General features: G+C 41.3%; 1 pseudogene; it reads left to right on the top strand.

Moving 5' to 3' along the window:
• The first annotated feature begins 366 nt into the window (after positions 1–366).
• On the top strand, positions 367–7,070 carry LOC139551850 (cholesterol 7-desaturase nvd-like; annotated as a pseudogene).
• Positions 7,071–14,298: the final 7,228 nt, after the last annotated feature.

Raw genomic sequence — 14,298 nt, 5'->3', positions numbered from 1 at the left:
CTTCATGCCATGGATCATCACTGGAGGCAGGCAGCTGTCAATCAGGCAGCTGTCAATCGTTGTCTCTGATTGAGAACCATACTTAGGTAGCCTGTTCCCACCTGTGTTTGTGGGTAGTTGTTTCCTGTTTTGTGTTTTTTCACCTTACAGGACTGTTTCGGTTAGTTCACTCTCTTTGTTGTTTTTTGTCATTCAGTGTTCTGTTTATTTAATTAAAAGGCATGAACACTTACCACGCTGCGTGTTGGTCCGATGATTCCTATTCCTCATCATCAGACGAAGAGGAGAGTCGTTACACTCAGTCAACTTTTGCATGCTGTCTAATTCTGTTCTGCAGCCAGTGTGTTTACAGTCATGGTGTGCTCAATGCTCTCCTTGGGGCGGCAGGGTGTTAACCAGGAGTGCCTTCTTACTGCCAAGCATTTCCAGGGCCGCTGGATCTTAACCTTAGTGACGGTCCGGTGGCTTTTCAAAATGATTTATTTATTTATTTTAATCTGAAGGTAATCTTAGCTACCTGGTATCACAGTCGGGGTCTGAGCCAGATGGGTTGCGGCTTGGCTTTTGGTTCTGATTGCTCACTACGCAGGGCAGGGCAATGGCTTAATGTGGTATTGGTGCCTAACGCTTCCTGATCTGTTTACTGGTGACATCCTGTGGATATAAAGAGAAATGCAGCCTTTTCACATATTTTGAGCTGTCCGTCAAAGAGTTAAACGCTGACTCAATAACTTAGGTGTCTGAACTGACTTCAAGAGGATATTTCAAGTATTTTATTGTAGTAGTCATTTCATTTGAAGACTCAACTCCTCACAGGTTACTTTTGACCTCCTTTCCCAAATCTGTTTTCCTCCCAGGTGAGCAGGAGGCAGTGTTCGGGGGCACAGAGAGCAAAGCCTACGTGATGGATGCCTACTGCCCCCACCTGGGTGCCAATCTGGCAGTAGGGGGGCATGTAGTGGGACAGAGCATAGTGTGCCCGTTCCACAGCTGGCAGTGCCGGAGGGAAGACGGGAAGTGTGTGAGCATCCCTATGCACAGAAAGGTGAGAAGCCATGACTAACTCAATGTAATTTAACTATGTTTATAATGTATCCAGCAAAAAAAATGGGATTCGATGTCTGTCAACTATGTAATCTTTCGTGACAGCCTTAACATTATTAGTTGATTTGGTCCTTTGCGCCAAGATTATAAACAGTGTAATGTCTTAAATTACATTTTAAAATAGATTGATGTGTCATTTAGAGAAATATAATAATGTGTTTTTTCATTCAGTTGATACCTGTTGATCCAAGGTGCGCTGCTGTCCCAGTATGGAGACCAGCGGTCAGGTTCTGGTGTGGTTCCACTGTGACGGAGAGGAACCCGGCTGGATGGTACCAAAGCTCACACAGGGGGAATAGGTCTACCGGGGATGCACTGAGCACTTCATCAACGCAAACATAGAGGTTTGTTTTCTGTTGTAGATGTGTGTTTGATAAAGAAAAAGTACTTATTTTATACTTTTGTTTTTTGTTTTACCATATGATTACTTTAGGTGTGTGCAGTGGCGACCCGTCATTCAGCAGGTGGTTGCCTGTTTTGCATGTTATTTTGGCATTAATACGTGTCACATATTAGTTTGCAAACAATGTAAAAACAAAGTTAATAAAGCTGCATACAAACATGGTCTCTTTTTGCGTTCTTGAGTAAGGCAGCTCCAAAATGCAGGTGTTTCAGCCTTGTGGTGGTGGTGCAGCCAGTGGAAAATACAGAGCGTAGGGGTTGGTAATTTTCTGTAGTGACTGTGCCATTACTTCACTGTGCCATTGCTAGATATGTTAATTTATTTACTTATTTTTAACTGTTGGTTTGTTTAGCCAAAGTCTAATTTATTGTGTCAGGTTAAGGTTTATTTTATTTTCAAATATCAGTGTTATCACTCATGGGGAGTTACATTAGAAGTGCCCATCCAAGAAAGCTCAAGGTCATTGGCCACAGACAAAATGACTTCAAACATGTTATATCTACAGTAGCTTTGATTGGATTGATCATGTCAACATCATACTTTCAAAATCTTAGCTAGCAGTCATCATCATGAATCAAGTCGGCAATCTCCTGGCAAATCCTTTTTAATCATTGTCATATGAAGAGAAATTATAGGTAAAACATTTCGGTGCTCATCGGCCATTGGACATAAACATTACACAACAAGTTGTAAATCGCAAATTTAACAATGAGTGGTTTGGAAGGAATCAGTGGCTGACTGCAAGGATTGCAAAGCAATCACTAGCCTGCTATTCAGTTGAGTGGCTTTGTGGCCATGCTGGCAATCCAGCATGATTTCTGCCTCAAAACAACTGTTAACTCAGAACTGGGAAATCTGACTTCAGTGAGTTCAAGACAATTGGGAACTCGGAGAAAAAACATGCTCAGACTGGGAAAATACGTTTTGAACGGTCATCCAACTCTGAATTGTAAGTCGGGAACTCTGAACTCTTTCTCAAGCTCCGACCTGAAGATCACTGACATCATCATGATTCAACCTTTTTTCCCGAGTTCCCAGTTGTCTTCAAAGCACCATAAATCCAGAGAATGCCAGACTTTGATGCCAAATTTTGATGACAAAATGTGCCCACAAAGGACCTCTGCGCCACCTTCCTGTTCAAGTGAGCACAGCACAACAAGGTGAGTCCAAAATATCTTGTACGCTGTTGCATAAGTTACATAATATGCCAGGGAGATATGTATACTGTAGCTAAGAAAGTAATACTAAGTGTATGTTGTGAAGTAAGCTGTTAGTAGCCCATGTGCCTCACACTAATAATTTGGTATATTTTCCCCTCTTAATTTTGCCTACTGTTCTGACTTAGTGGTGCACATGTAGCCCATAACATGTTTTAGAGAAATGTAATCATAGAATTTTGTAATAGCTTTCAATGTCTGCTTATATGCCCCCTTTTTTATCCTACGGTTCTGACTTTGTGTACAGGGAGAACACTGTAAGAATGGCCAGTTTCTGAATTCTGTCACTGTACATTTCAAAAGTGCTGAACAAATAGTTATATTGACCACGTCTGTCCTAGCTTGCTCATTAATGTCTTAATCGAAATTACGGATTTCCTCTCATCTGTTTGTCCTCCCCTTATGCCATAGTTTGTACATCTCAATTGTCATTAGAAACCACATTTGTTTAAGCAAGTCAGCCATATCAGCTATGTTTTTTTAAAAGGCAGTAAATGAGGCTAAATTAATTGTTTCGCTGCCAGACAAGGCTCCGCTGATAGCCAGGTGTAGCACTGGTAAGCTGTTGGGACATCTTTATGTAGGCCCTAACAGTTTGTGGTCACTGTTTGTCACCGTTACAGTGCAATTAATGTATTGTTTAGTGTTGTGTTGTGGCTTTGCTGGCATGCACCCCCCCCCCCAAAAAAAATATTGTTTGCCCACCAAGTTTGTCTTGCTAAAATTGCCACTGGGTGTGTGTTATTTTGTAAATCCTCAAGACTTTGTCTTATAGATAGAAAGCCAGCTGTGCCTTTTCCTCTCTGTGACTGTCCCCTGTAGGAGATCCCTGAGAATGCAGAAGATTTTGCCCACCTGACCCACCTACAAACACCAGGCATTGTGAGTGGGGTTGACCTGCGCTACACCAACAGCAAGACCTTGGACTCTGTAAGGTATGACTGGAAGCTAAGGGCTTCCTGACTATGTGAACTTACCACTCTGGGCCCTAGTTATACTGTATATACATGTAGAACTTCTTTAAATGGTGCCTTAATGGTGTGTCCTTACAAATACTTGATGGAGTGTGTGTGTGTGTGTGTTCAAGGTGCAATGGGAATCTGAGTCTGAGCCCACTAAGCACTGCTCCCAGATGCTGGTGGAACATGCCCTTGCTGTGTTTGGTCGCCACTGGCCTCTACTGGACGTGGATGTAGTGGCTCGACAGGTACAGATGATCACTCACAGACAGTGATGGAAAAAGTACCCAATTTTCATACTTGAGTAAAAGTAAAGATACCTTAATAGAAAATGACTCAAGTAAAAGTGAATGTCACCCAGTAAAATCCTATTGAGTAAAAGTAAAAAACTATTTGGTTTTAAATATCCTTAAGTATCAAAAGTAAAAGTAAAAATATAAATAATTTCAAATTCCTTATATCAAGCAAACCAGACGGCACAATGTTCTTTACATTTTTGTTACGGATAGCCAGGGGCACACTCCAACACTCAGACATAATTTGCAAACAAAGCATTTGTATTTAGTGAGTCCGCCAGATCAAATGCAGTAGGGATGGCCAGGGATTGTCTCTTTAAGTGCGTGAATTAGAAAATGTTCCTGTACTGCTAAGCATTCAAAATGTAATGAGTTTTTGGGTGTCAGGGAAAATGTATGGAGTAGAAAGTACATTATTTTCTTTAGGAATGTAGTGGAGTAAAAGTAAATTTTTTTAAAATAAATATAAATAGTAATGTAAAGTACAGATGCCCCAAAAAACGACTTAAGTAGTACTTCAAGTATTTTTACTTGAGTACTTTACACCACTGCTCACAGACAGGCAGGCAGACAGACAGACAGACACAAAGACAGACTGCCCCCAGGGCAGCACTAGATAGTGTTTAGAAAATGATGTCCCTGGGGTGATGCATTCAGTCATAAAACACAGCTGAAGTGTGTCAGCCAAGGCCACCCAGTGCAAAGACTGCTCTTGGTTTTAGCCTCTCCGTCAGCTTAGATATATGTCACTGTCTCCAAGGAATAAACTGGCCATTCAGACAGCTTTTTCACCTCTTATTTTTGCTTGACTGTGCTTTGGATCTGTGTACACGGCTGCTTCCAAACAAGCTGCCTCAGCCATTATGATGATGTTGAACAAGCCCTTTGGCAGTGTGGAGACGACCTAGAACTCTGTCTTAGGTCATCTGGGGTTGGAGAGTGTGGTCCCTGGGTGCTGTAGAGACAGAACAAGGAATAGTATCCAAACACTCATCATAGAAAGCAATTAACATTCACCTTAGTTTAGTATCAATAACAGTGTTTCATTCTGATGTGCCCAGCAATATAAGCCAATTAAATGTGTTGATGAAAGGTCCATTTAGCTCCACCCAGAATTGTGTACATTTGTGACGCCCGTGGAGCCTCTACTGCACTGTGTCCCACTCCATCTTCTACCAGAGCAGCCAATGGTCCAACCGTTCTCAATGTGGTACATCATATTACAAACAAGACGAATATCATATGCATGTCAATTCATACACCTCATTAGTATCCTTAACCTCTCAGAGTCTAAGCCCTAAACTATATGGAATTGTTTTAATGAATTCATATCGAATTTAGCTATTTGATTTTGAATTTTAATACCCTTTGAAGTATAAAAAAAATAGATATAATTTTTTGGGGGTCCTTACTGCTATTAGCCCATACAAACGCATTTAATAACAGATTCACTACATAGGACAACAGATAGTCCCAAAATAATATCAAAAGGAAGTTTGTTCTGAAGTGTCTCTCCTATATCTGAGAGATATAAAACAGATCAGGAAACATTTGTTTTTTAACTGCATATTTTGGGCATTAATCATATTCAATTGGTCATAATTTGTTTGAAAAACGCCACACCCGTTGTTTAGCTGAATGGAACGTTCGTACCCTGTATATTTAGCATACTGTTTAAATTCAACACATCATAAATCTAGCCTCATGCTATAGTGTTTGGTAAGAGTTAGGGTCTTGTCCCAAATGGCAACCTATTCCCTATATAGTGCACTACTTTTGACCAGGACCCAGATCTCATATTGTATTGATTCATTTTTTAATATACATTTTTTAAATATTGATGTCACAAATCATTTGTATGGTTCTTTATTATAAATGTAATTATTTGTCACGTTTGACTGTGTAATCCCTTGCAATGAAACTTTATTCTCTGAGAATGAGGTGGATATATCTCCTTTTGCATCAAAATGTGATTGTTTGTCTCTCTGAAATGAAACCATCTAGGGAAAGGTTTCAAACAAATACATGTCTGTCATTTAACAACCCCATGCCATGATGAGATGGGGGAACACACCTGTCTCTTCCATAAGTTCATTACACTGTTGGATTCAAGCTTGAAATATACTTATTCATGTTACCATACCAGAACTTAGTGATTACTTTAATATGTACAAGGAATGTATATGTTGGGGGTCAAGGAAGGGTAAAGAGGAACTATGTGTGTGGAAGTGAGTGAGAAAAGGGGAAGTGCATAAAGTTAATATTCTGTATGTTATTGTTGAATATGAATGTTCCTAAGGAGGGAGACAAAGAGCAACAGTCTAGTTTAAATTCTTGACAAGGCAGGTCAGTTGCTGAGGAACTAGGACCATGAGGGATGTGGAACTCAACTCGAGATAAGGTCAACAGTTGAAGAGAGAAGACACTGCTGGGAGGGGTCCACTCCGAAGACCATCTGATTACAGTCCTATCTCACACACACACACACATTTCCATGCCCATGAGGGTCCTAGATTTAGGCAGGGCCATGACAATACCAATAAGATGAACCTACTGTGTTTCTGCCTAACAACAGAGAAGCAGTGTTTTTCTTAGACATGCAAGGAGGTACAGGAACTCCGCCTAGTCGCAAGGTATAAATATGTGCTTGTGTGACTTGTATGTTGTGTTTGCAGCTGAAGCACCCAGTGGGTTGAATAAACTTCTTGGGTTTGAGCTTTTTCTAGTTGTCGGTTTGAGTTTTCACTCTGTTTGTTCAGAACCTAACAAAACAAAAAATAGAATTGACCAACATTTCTGAAAATGGATATATATATAAATTCATCCCTATTTATTGAAGGTTTGATGTGTAACTAACAGTTTGTTGTTCTGACTGTTTGTGTTCCAGTTTGAGCGGGACGTGATGATCTGGAACAATAAGAAGTACATCTCTAAGCCCCTGCTGGTGAGGGAGGACTCTGCCATCCAGAAACACCGGCGCTGGTTCAGTCAGTTCTACAGCGACAACAGCCCTCGCCTGCACTACCAGCACAACACCCTGGACTTCTTATCTCACACACTGGAGGAAGCAGAAGAAATCCAACGGAGGTAATGGCCCAAAAAGACATTAAATCTCCAAAAGGCATTCAAATATAAAAAGAAGAGGACACCCTTGGACTCAGAATGGGGAGAAAATTAACACCAGAAAACGATTAGTCTTTTGCAGAAACCATTAGTTTAATCCGGCCAGTTCCTTCATGGATAATGAATTGTGGGGCCTTGTGATTCAAAGCAGCATTAATAAAAGTAGCATTTGTTATTGTTTTGATAACTGAGCTGTAACCAAGTGCCCAAAGGGCCTCTTATTCTACCAAAGCCCAAAACTAATTCGCTGCTCAATGTTCGCTACATACTTCAGTCCGAGATTGCCATCATTGAATTTGTTTGTGGTGACCTGAAAATGAGGGGTGTTATACTAAACAAAGTAATCAGCGGTTGGATCATCTCTAACCAATCAGAGTACCAAAGCCAATAACACATTTTTTAAACGTCGCTTTGCCCACTTGTGTTCTGTCTCTGGCCTAAGCCATCGGATTCAGGGACCAATTAGTTAGGTTAGAATGTGTTTGCGTTCTAGAAATCATTGGGGAGGTACTTAAGAGGTAGTCATTTGTGTAGAATAAACTAACGTCCGTGGGCGTGGAGTAGAGTTTGGTCGGAGCAAAGCATTTGTGCTCCACATTTTCTCTTAATTGGACTTCCATAGCAAGACAAAGTGCTGGTGGGAGGTTTTTTCTTTTCCCTTTCTTGTTATTTTTCAAACAAAGCAACAAAATTCCCTCAAATCTCTCATCACCGCTGTACAGGTGTAAAAAGTTACCAGACTATCTTTGGGCTGTTCAGTGTAGGAAATTAAGACTCTCTGAGGACTGCTCCCCTTTCACTTCTCTTTCTTCTGATTTCTTCTGATTTCTCCTGGTGTCTTAAATCCAGTTTATCCTCATCTCAGTCATACAGGATCCAGCCCATATTACCGGGAAAATCAATCAGAACCAAGCAATATGAATAGATATGCCAGAATGCCTAGCCTGTATTGTAACTGATAGTAAGACTACATACTGTGTGAATGAACAAGAATGTATTGATAAAAGGTGTGCTGTCTGTACATTGTTATATGATTCCAGCAGGCTTCAGTTTGATCTTTGTACCTCCAGGAACCATGGACCTGTGAGTAGCATACAAAATAGGCCAGTGTAAAAACACTCACTCCCTATAACTGAAACCACGTCATTTATTTTCGGCCTAAGCTCTCAAGGAAGTTCCAAATCAAGCAGTCATGGCTTGTGAGGACAACACTAAGTGTTCCAAAACGAGTACTTAAAGCATTCATGTTAGAGTCGATGTCCGCGCCCCCGTGGAAATCTAGTTAGCATAATAAAAAAATCCCCATAAAATCTGTCAGTTTAAGCTAGAGATATCAATTTTTTTGCATTGGATGCGTCTCAATCCACCGTATCCGCCGATGTCACACTTCCGCATCTGAAAGGTGACAGAGCTGGAGCCGTGTCAGACCACGACACATCCTGAATATCGATCTTCTCATCTGTAGTGTCCGAACGGTTTGGCCTACAAACAATTATGACTCCTATATGGAAAGATGACACTGTTTTGCTCTACGATCCCCACAAGCGTTTTGGGACTGGTTTGAAGTCGGCATAGCCGATCTGCCAACTTCTGTCTGTAGCGTCCGAACAGTTTGACTAAACACTAATATGACCCGTCTGTGGAAAGGTGAGACTCTCGTGAACACGTACATGATGGTTGTTTTGAGGAAAGATGAGAGTCACTCTAGAACGCCCATAGGCTTCACAAGACTCTGAAGGTCCCCCGGTACCAGTTGAAAAAATTAATGTATATCGAGTACCAGTCAAAAGTTTGGACATTGTAGAATAATAGTGAAGACATCAAACCTATGAAATATCACATATGGAATCATGTAGTAACCAAAAAAGTGTCAAACAAATCAAAATATGTTTTATATTTTATGTTCTTCAAAGTAGCCACCCTTTGCCTTGATGACAGCTTTGCACACTCTTGCCATTTTCTCAATTAGTTTCACCTGGAATGCTTTTCCAACAGTCTTGAAGGAGTTCCCACAGTACTTGTTGGTTGCTTTTCCTTCACTCTGCGGTCCAACTCATCCCAAACCATCTCAATTGGGTTGAGGTCGGGTGATTGTGGAGGCCAGGTCATCTGATGCACTCCATCACTCTCCTTCTTGGTCAAATAGCCCTTACACAGCCTGGAGGAGTGTTGGGTCATTGTCCTTTTGAAAAACAAATGAAAGTCCCACTAAGCACAAACCAGATGGGATGGCGTATCACTGCAGAATGCAGTGGTAGCCATGCTGGTTAGGTGTGCCTTGAATTCTAAATAAATCACTGACAGTGTCACCAGCAAAGCACCATCAGACTTCCTCCTCCATGCTTCACGGTGGGAACCACACGTGCAGAGATCATTCATTCACCTACTCTGCGTTTCACAAAGACACGGTGGTTGGAACCAAAAATCTCAAATTTGGACTTATCAGACCAAAGGACAGATTTCCACCGGTCTAATGTCCATTGTGCGTGTTTCTTGGCCCAAGCAAGTCTCTTCTTCTTATTGGTGTGGTTTCTTTGCAGCAAAATCGACCATGAAGGCCTGATTCACGCAGTCTCCTCTGAACAGTTCATGTTGAGATGTGTCTGTTACTTGAACTCTGTGAATAATTTATTTGGGCTGCAATTTCTGAGGCTGGTAATTCTGAAGAACTTATCCTCTGCAGCAGAGGTAACTATGGGTCTTCCTTTCCTGTGGCGGTCCTCATGAGAGCCAGTTTCATCATAGCGCTTGATGGTTTTTGCGACTGCACTTGAAGACACTTTCAAAGTTCTTGAAATGTTCCGTATTGACTGACCTTCATGTCTTAAAGTAATGATGGACTATCATTTCTCTTTGCTTATTTAAGATGTTCTTGCCATAATATGGACTTGGTCTTTTACCAAATAGGGCTATCTTCTGTAAACCACCCCTATCTTGTCACAACACAACTGATTGGCTCAAACGTATTAAGAAAGAAAGAAATTCCACAAATGAACTTTTAACAAGGCACACCTGTTAATTGAAATGCATTCCAGGTGACTACCTCATGAAGCTGGTTGAGAGAATGCCAAGCGTGTGCAAAGCTGTCATCAAGGCAAAGAGTGGTTACTTTAAAGAATATAAAATATATTTTGATTTGTTCAACACTTTTTTGGTTACTACATGATTCCATATGTGTTACTTAATTGTTTTGAACTATTATTCTATAATGCTATAACCCTTGAATAAGTATGTGTGTCCAAACTTTTGACTCGTACTGTCTATGCACTCAAATGTAGCAAATATGTGGCTAAATTGTTTGAGTTACTTCACTTCAGACTTTAAAACATGCTTTGTAATGAGAAAAGCTGTGAGAGTGCTAACATGGTGCTGATGTGGCAGTACATTATTTCTGTGTTAGGCCTACTGTATGTGACTGTGTAGGTCTATGTGTGCCAATGGTATTTGGGGAGGTTCGTTTTAAAAAACGATCAGCAAAGGTGGAATATCACAATAAAATAGCCCACCTTTCTCACATGACATACGAGATTCAAAATATTATTTTGTAATTGAGTTCTCTAGAAATTCAGTGTTTATGTAAATCAGCAGAATAAAGTTACTCTGATCTAATGTGTTTGCTCATGCATTGTAACAGTTGTAGGCAAACTCTTCCAATGCATGATTTAAAATGTTAAATTGAGTGGAATGCTTAATGTACTGCTTGGCCATTGGCATTTATGATTAATGTGTTTGCTCATGCATTGTAACAGTTGTAGGCAAACTCTTCCAATGCATGATTTAAAATGTTAAATTGAGTGGAATGCTTAGTGTACTGCTTGGCCATTGGCATTTATGGGTTGTAGACACTTGTGCTTACTGCTCCTTATCTGTGAAAGTGCTTATTGTACTGTGGTCACTGAGGAAGAGGCTTTCCTTCTCTGCAATAAACAATCATTACGTGAACACTTCTGCCTACTTTCACATTGAGTCAAGCTGTGTCCAGGTAGAGAGTTGTGACTGACTTTCTTAGCAAATAGATCTGCTTTGTAGATGCCACTGCAATTCCGCTCAGCCTAATCTTAAATGTGATACAGGATGCTGTTTAGTTTTATCTAACGAAATATGGATGGAGCGGTGGGTGACCATGAAACGGGGCAAGCAGGGAGTGACATGACACTTGAGGAAAATGATTTTGCTGTTGTTGGAGCGAGGTGTCCTGCAGTGTTAAGTACGGTTGAGGAAACTGAGAAGGTAGAGGGTGAGAGGGAGCAGGGAGAGGAGCGCTCGGTAAAAAAAGCCCCTGCTTCCGCAACAGCATGTCCTGGGAGAGGTCAGGCAAATTCCCAGACCAGTCACGCAAACAGGGCCAGCAGATGGGGATGACCAAAATACATCTGTTCAACAAGAGCTCCATTCTGACAACACAGAGCAGCCTCAAAGCAAAGGGACAAGTGTCGGGAGTCAAAGCAATAGTGACAACCTAGGGCACAAAGAGCACTCCATCTGCAGTGAACTGTACGACTCAGTTACACCATCGGATGGCTTTGTTGAACTGTGACCACACGTTGTGCCATCGCTGTCTGGCCAGCATCTAAAGCGTGCAGAAGATCCTAGCCGGGTGCAGCGCCCCTTATGTCAACAGAAAACTCCCCTACGTCACTGGGAGGTCAAGAGGATGCAGAAGGATATAATACACCACCAGTCCAGTAGCTCTAATCCTGGACTCATCACAGACCATCTGCCTGAGCCTGAGAACATGCCAGCTCCACGACTCTGCTTCGCCATAGAACCGAGGCTGCAGTCTTGCATGGACTCGACATTGCTGTGTGGATGCTGCCTGTGTACCCTTCTCGTCTGAGTCAGATGCAACGCCACTGTAGATGATGCTACCTGACATTCCTTGTGCTTCTCTTCCTGATAGAGCTGAGCTGTCTGCTGGTTGGTTACTTTGAAGAATATAAAATATAAAGTATATTTTGATTTGTTCAACACTTTTTTGGTTACTACATGATTCCATATGTGTTATTTCATAGTTTTTAACTATTATTCCATAATGCTATATCCCTTGAATGAGTATGTGTGGTTAATCTATGCATATTCATCTCCTCTCACATCTACTGTATTTCATTATTAATAATAGTGTTGTCTGTCTTTGCAATGTGCCTTTAGTTATAAACAATCATAATTGAACCATGTGTTTCTCTCATATTGCTCAATAAAGAAGGAATCCTCCATGGACCTTGGCTTAAAATTAGAACCGGGATTGAGGGCTTATCAAATGCCACCCATCTTTCACACAGAAAGGATGCAAATTAACAGCACACTTCTTGAAACATGGCGACACTGCCTCTAATATATTAGCCAAATATTCCAGTGTATCTCTTGCAGTGTCTGGGCCCTCAGCTTTCCCTCTGACCTACTTTAGCAGTTTGGATGTCTGCTATTGTGTATTCCTCCTGTTTATTCCTAACTACTGTAGTCCAGCTTGTTCTATTTTCATGATATGCACTTGGATGTTTTCAATAAGACTTAGTAGTAAATTCTGGTTTGAGATGCATGATTGATCAGACATTTAAATTGCCTCAATTACTCGAAACGTTACCATATTTGAATGTATATATTTTGTAAGTAAGTAAGCCACCTCTTTTCCAGGTATGTATACACTGAGTATACAAAACATTAGGAACAGCTTCCTAATATTGAGTTGCACCCACTTTTGACCTCAGAACAGCCTCAATTCATCGGAGCATGGACTGTACAAGGTGTCGACAGCTTTCCACGCTGGCCCATGACTCCAATGCTCCCCACAGTTGTGTCAAGATGGCTGGTAGTGGATCTCTACTCCAAATAGCTAATTCCCTCTCATACCACAGTTACTCAATTGGATTGAGATCTGGTGACTGGGCAGGCCACTGCAGTAAGCTAAATTCATTGTCATGTTTGTGGAACCATTCCTGAACAATCCTAGCTTTGTAGCATTGGCACTATCCTGCTGGATGCACTGCTGCCATGAAGGGATGCACCTGCTTGACAATGTTGAGATATTGTGATTGAAAAATTAAATACTTACCTGATATGTTTGATATTAATAGTAAACTATATATATTTAACTAAGAGTAAGACTGGCCTGCTACGGCTGAGTTTCATGGTGTCCCCTCTAGCTTCCTGCAGCTAGTCTGGGTGTCAAGGACAGGGGTTTTACTAGAGATAGCTTGAAGTTGACAATTGATTAATGTCTCTGTTATAAAAAAACAAACAGCCACATTCCAGTCTAACATTAGTGGTGAGTGTGAGACATATGTCTGGTCTGATTGAGCCTGCATTCCATGGACAAGATATGGTATATGTTTCGCCGGGATAAAGATAGCCTGGAGGAGCAGAACAAAGGCCTCAGTATTCCTAATTATCCTGGCATCTGGGAAACTAAGACAAGGTGGGGTTAAAAACACCAGAGGCAGATGAAACTAAGGAGATGAACCCAGAGTGGCTTATGATGCCCCTAGTCTGCATGGGAAGTGTGGAGCCAGCCATGACAGCATTTTTAGGTCTACTTTATATACAACTCTGCATTTCTGTAAAAGAGTTAAGCACTCGGTCCGACAGTCAAGACTGTTTGATTGACGGCTTCATTATTGCAATAATTAATCGATATTAAATAAAGATGATTGTTTGAAGAAATGACCAAGTCTCTCTCAGTACTGAATTTCCACGACCATATCCTGTGGCATTCAAACATTTCTCAAATTTTGTCAAGGGGCCCAATGTGTGCCATGAAAACACACCCCACACCATCACACCACCACCAGACTGCAATGTTGACACACGGCATAATGGATGAATGTACTCATGGGATTTTCTCCATACCCTAGTCATCCCATCAGCGTGAAACAGCAGGAACCGGGAACCATCAGTCTAGGCAATGCTTTTTCAATTCTCCAATGTCCAGTGTTTTCGTTCCTTAGCCCACTGCACCCGCAGTTTCTTGTTATTTGATGAAAATAGTGGAACTCTGTAAGGTCGTTGGCTGCAATACCCCATTCGTTTCAAGGTACGATGTGTCGTGAATTATTTTATGGGTCTTCGGCCACCAATGTTGTTCATGGGTCCTTTGTCCTCTTTCTTCAATGACCCATTTTCCACCACTGGTCTACCGTTGGCTGGATGTCCTTTGGGTGGTGGACCATTCTTGATACACACAGGAAACTGTTGAGGGTGAA

This window comes from Salvelinus alpinus, chromosome 24 (genome assembly GCF_045679555.1).
Source record: "Salvelinus alpinus chromosome 24, SLU_Salpinus.1, whole genome shotgun sequence".
Taxonomy (NCBI): domain Eukaryota; kingdom Metazoa; phylum Chordata; class Actinopteri; order Salmoniformes; family Salmonidae; genus Salvelinus; species Salvelinus alpinus.
This window is presented reverse-complemented; position numbering and strand designations above follow the sequence as displayed.